Source organism: Mirounga angustirostris, unplaced genomic scaffold (genome assembly GCF_029215605.1).
Source record: "Mirounga angustirostris isolate CCGP_5_RB_7025 unplaced genomic scaffold, mMirAng1.0.hap1 SCAF_3, whole genome shotgun sequence".
Taxonomy (NCBI): Eukaryota; Metazoa; Chordata; class Mammalia; order Carnivora; family Phocidae; genus Mirounga; species Mirounga angustirostris.
This window is the reverse complement of record NW_026991711.1, coordinates 191,638,011-191,644,010: the sequence shown is the minus strand read 5'-3', so window position 1 is coordinate 191,644,010 and position 6,000 is coordinate 191,638,011.

Below are 6,000 nucleotides of genomic sequence, written 5' to 3'. Positions count from 1 at the left end.
AAGAAAACCAGGCACCTCAGTAAATTAGGAATAGAAGAGGACTTTCTTAATCTAATAAAGGATGTCTAAAAAATTATTTTAGAGATTAGCTAGACCAAGAAAAATAGACAGAAGTCTCAAAATAATAAAATAAAAAATGGGGAACATTACTACCAACCTTACAGAATTTTAAATAAATATAAGGAAATTATTTGACCTAAATGGCATGGACAAAGTCCTAGAAAGACTCAAAGTACTGAAACTAAGTCAAGAAGAAATAGAAATCTGAACAGAGCTGTAGCAAGTAAAGAGTTTGAATTATTTATTTTTTTAAAAGATTTTTTATTTATTTATTTGACAGTGAGAGACAGCTAGAGAGGGAACACAAGCAGGGGGAGTGGGAGAGGGAGAAGCAGGCTTCCCGCCGGGCAGGGAGCCCAATGCGGGGCTCGATCCCAGGACCCGAGTTTGAATTATTAATACAAAATCTTCTCCGCCCCATACACATGTACAAAATCCCAGGAGAAGATGGCCTCCCTGGTAAATTCTACCAAACATTTAAAGAATTTACACCAGTCATTCAAACTCTTCCCCCAAAATAACAAAATATCACAGACCATTATCCAACTAATTCTATAAGATCAGCACTCCTCTGCTACCGAAGCCAAACAAAAACATCACAAGGAAAGAAAACAGACCAATACCCCTCATGAGTATAGACATGAAGGTCCTTAATAGGATACCTCCAACCCAAATCCAACCACACACAGATAGGATTATATACCTTGACCAAGTGGGATTTACTCCAAGAATAGAATGTTGTTATAGCCTTTAATATTTCCATTTGGGTCACTTTATAACCTCTGTTTCTTTTCTAAGACTCTCTATGGCTTTGCATTTATTTTACATTGTTTGTGATTGCTCCCTGAAGCATCTCACTAATGGCTGCTTTACAATCTCTGTCAGATCATTCTAATCTCTGCCACCATAGTGTTGTCATCTACTTTTATTCAGCTTGAAATCTTCCTGGTTCTCTGTAAGATGGGTGATTTTTTGTAGAAATCAGAACGTTTTGGGTATCATTTTATGAGACTCTAGAAGTTGTTTAAACTTTGTTTTAGCTGGCTTCACTGGACACCATTCTGGCAAAGCAAGGTGGGGGGTTCCCACCTTAGTGATACCAGGTGGGGTGGAATACAGTTTCCCTACTCAGCTGCCATTGACACCTGACAGTGGGACTCCTCTTTATTGCTGGGAGAAATAGGGGTGCCCAGTTACCACTGTCCATGTGGCTTCCACTAACAAAATGGAAAGGAGGGTGGTCTCATTACCTCTGGTAAGTATTGAAAGTCCTGACTCTCCTCTAGGCCTCCTCTGACACAACCCCAGTGGGGAAGGGAAAGTGTCTTCTTACTGCCAGTGGAGTTGGAAGTCCCAGATCCCTCCCTGGCCTTCTCTGGCCCTATCCTGCTGGCGTGAGGTTAGGATGCCTCACAGATCCTAGAGAAGGTGGAAGTCTGGGCTCCCCCCTCAGCCTTTGTGCATTGGAGCAGGGCCACACTTCTGTGTGCTGGAAGTGTCTGCCTGGGGCAGTGATTATTGTCTAAAAGTTTTCTGTCTTGCTTGGCTGTCCCATCCCTTCCACTAGGGAGATCAAGATTTTGTGGTAGCTTTTTTTTTTTTTTTGTCCACACCCATTAGAATTTTTGGGTGGCCAGCTTCTCAAGCACCCAGTTGGATATGTGAAGCATTAAAAAAAAATTCTAGAGAACTCACTGCCATATAATTTTTCTAGTCCCAAAGTGCCAAGCCAATCTGCCTCTTTCTTTCTACCTTTCAAAGTTCTTACGTTCACTTATATATAATATCCAGGGTTTTTTGTTGGACTTAGAGGAAGTCAAGGGGGAAGTCATCCCCTTCTCTTGTTTTAACTGAGCATTTTATTTGATTCAATTTTATGTCCTCTTGTAGTTTATCATTTATACTTCCTTTAAAAACTTTTTAGTGGTTGTCTTAGGGCTTCCAATATATATTTTAAGCAACCTATAACCATCTTTAAATAACACTGTACCATTTCACGTGTAGAGCAGGAACCTTGTGACAGAGTATGGCCAATCCCTCTCTCCTATAGCTGTCATTTGTTTCTTTTTTTTTTTTTTTTAAAGATTTTATTTATTTATTTGAGACAGAGAGAATGAGAGAGAGAGAGCACATGAGAGGGGAGAGGGTCAGAGGGAGAAGCAGACTCCCCGCCGAGCAGGGAGCCCGATGCGGGACTCGATCCCGGGACTCCAGGATCATGACCTGAGCCGAAGGCAGTCGCTTAACCAACTGAGCCACCCAGGCGCCCTCATTTGTTTCTTTTAACTGTACATTATAAAAACCCAATGCATTGTCACCATTATTGCTTTAACAAAAAAATATCATTTAGATTAATTAAGGAGAGGAGAGCTGAAGATGTTATTTTGCCTTCATTTATTCCTTCTCCAACACTCTTTTTCTGTACATGTTTCCTAGTTTCTTTTTTTTTTTTTTAAGATTTTATTTATTTATTTGACAGAGAGAGACAGTGAGAGAGGGAACACAAGCAAGTGGAGTGGGAGAGGGAGAAGCAGGCTCCCCGCTGAGCAGGGAGCCCGATGTGGGGCTCTTGATCCCAGGACCCTGAGATTATGACCTGAGCCGAAGGCAGTCACTTAACCGACTGAACCACCCAGGCGCCCCTGTTTCCAAGTTTCTGACCATGGTTAGCATTTCTTGTAGGGCAGGACCTACTGGTCATTAATTCCCTGTTTTTGCTTGCCTGAGAAAGTCTTTATTTGCCCTTCACTTTTGCTGCTGTGATCATAAGTGGTTAGTACGCTGCGTTGTGTGTCCTTCACTTTTGAAGGATAATCTTGCTGGGTATGGAATTCTAGACTAGTATTTTTCTTTCTTTCAACATTTTCAAGATTTCCCAAGTATAGACTCCCACATGGTCCAGAGTGGAATTACTGAACCATAGGGTCTACACATCGTGAACGAAGACCTGCGTTGCACATAAAAGATTTCACGTTCATGAGTTCCACTTCTGCATACACCACCAAAATTTATTCAGAATGATGAATTTTGGTATCTGATGGGAAGAAATTATAACCCATTGACCTAATTAGCATTTCCTCTAATTATAGGAAGTTTGGAAATTTTTTCATATATCTATTGATCATTTATTTTTCCTTTTTCTCATGAGTTGCTTGTTCACCTCTGTAGGGCATTTTCAGGTCATTTTAGGTTGCTTATCTTTTCCTTGTTGATTTATAAGGTATCTTTATACATTTAGGCAATCAATCTTCTGTTATTTGCATTGCAAATATCTTTTTCCAATTTGAAACGCCTTTTTTCTTGGTTTTGGTGCCTTTCCCTTGGTTTGGGTGTCTGTCATTGTACAGTGTTTTTCACTTTCATGAAGTCCAATTTAATCTTTATCCTTCGTGGCTTATGCTTTACACCTCTTTTAAGAAATTATTTTTTCTATAATGTATTGATTATAACATCTATCATTGTTGAATTTTATCAGCTTAGTTGTTATTTTGCTACATTTTGAGTTTTATGCTTAATTTAATTTTATTCTTATCTTTAGCAAAAGATGCTTAGAAGGATTTTTAAAAATTTCCAAGTGACAAGGCTTTCTGTGTTTTTCTTTCTTTCTTTTTCTACTTAGCTTACTACCTTAATTTTATTGCATTATAGTCAGAGAATCTCGTCTGTGTTTTTTATGTCTTTCTTTAGCCTCAACCTAAAGCATAGGATCTCCACATTTGTCTGCCAAGCATATGGTAGAAGACACAAAGGCATACACAGTATGTATGTGTATGCTTGTATGGAGAGAGAATGTGTATCTCCAGGCCCTAAGGAGAGTCCAACACAATTTGGAGATTCTGCTGTATGACATAGGAAGGTGTCACATATATATTTGACCTCCTAATTCACAGTGATCCCTGACTGCCCTAAAACTGAATCTGTGTCTGAAATTTAACTGATCAGTTTAGCAAATAGCCCCTCAACATTCCCTCCCCACATATCCATTTTTTTGTACTACCAGCCAGAACAACCCAGAGCAATCCAGGTTTGCCCTGAGAAACCCCTGCACAGGAGAAAATAGGACATTAATTTAGTGACAACCATGCCCCCTCTATTCCACACCCAATTTTATTCCCTACCTAGTTTGTTGTTTGGTCTTACTTGCAAGAAGGTCATGCAATGAGCACCACCACCACATGGTAGACTCTAAATAACCGTAAGGCCAAAAAATAAAAAATGCCTCTAATTTTAATAATGTGACCTTCTTCAATTATTAAATTTCCCTAGAGAAATTAAAACCTCGGTCACATATTCTCCCTCCCCACTGGGAAATGAATGTCCTCAAATGTGATGCCCCTTGCCCATGATGCCAAAGTTATGAAGGTCTCTCCACAAATCACCTCTCTCTTTTCCTTTTCTGTTCAGTCCCAGGCAGGTGGCCAAGCCATTGCCACCTCCCAGGGGAGTGCACAGCACCTCTCATTCAACCTCAGACCAGAAGGTTCCAGGCCGTCAGCACAGAGGAAGAAGAGGTGCAGATGACACAGATCTGCCTTGAGTCATTCTTTGTGTTAATGCTGTCTCTAGGATACCATATTTTCCCAAGGTCCTGAACCCTGCAGAGTGATACATATCTTGTTACTTAATACATATTTATTGGAAATTAATGATGATAAGCCACTGCTTTCTATGTCTGCCAAGTGGTACATTTTCATAATTCTCTTCTAGTCTGAAAAGCAGTTGATTCATCTAAGAAAGACATCCAAATGAAAGATATTGGAGCTAAGTTTCCCTTCGTGTTGTAAAACCCTTATGTTGAAACCTCCTCTAGTTTCTCCCGCTTTAACTCTGTCCTAACACAGCCCCAGACTGCAATTATGGACCCCACAGATCTGTATTCAGTAATGAAGGCTTTGGAAAGACATTTACTTTTTTGAAAGTAGATAAGAGGAAAGAGTTACACTGTATCCCTTAAATCAAAATTTCAGCAAATATTTCCTTGTAATACCTCTATCCTTTATCCAAGGGCTACATGCTCCTTTTATTTACTCCTCTTCAAACACACACACACACATGCATGTGCATACATATGCACACGCATGCACACACACACGCACAGGTTCCCCTGGCCTACCAGATATTCCAGACTCTTCTCCCCATCCCCAACACTAGATCTAAATCTTCTCTGCTTTCAGCCTCACTCAGAAAAACAAAATCTTGGGGCACCTGGATGGCTCAGGTGGTTAAGCGTCTGCCTTCGGCCCAGGTCATGATCCCAGGGTCCTGGGATCAAGTCCCACATTGGGCTCCCTGCTCAACAGGGAACCTGCTTCTCCCTCTCCCTCTCCCTGCCACTCCCCTTGCTTGTGCTCTTTCTCTCTCTCTGTCAAATAAGGGAAAATAAAATCTTGGCATGTATTAAGCCCTGATCAATGTGTGGAATCACATTGGTGAGGATTAGGTTCTAATTACCTTACAAAAATCCATAAGCATAGTAAATCGTATCTCTGTGCCTCACTGAAGTCCAATACACTTTTTCCAGTGGGCTCACTCAACATGGTCACTTATTTTTCTAATGCTGAGCATCAGATGAAGTGGTCAATGACATAAAAGGGCATGCAGCTTCAAAACTATGTCACCAAACATGGGCGTCCCAGTGCAGTGAGATGCTTACACTCTGGTACTGGGATTGAGATGTCATCCTGGGGATGGAGACCAACTGAGGGGACCACAGCTTGGTGACTCTCATTTCACCCTCAGGAGTGACTATGCCATCATGCTGTCATGGGGAAGGGCAGGCAGACTCCTTCTGAGACTGTTTCTTCATCCACCTGTTTTCATATGATTGCAATGGCTTGATTTAAATGCATTTAGGATTAGGCTCTGCCATCTTTTACTCAGCTATGATAACTGTGTTTACCAAAATAAACTGCTTATTTTGGCACAAATATAAAATGCATA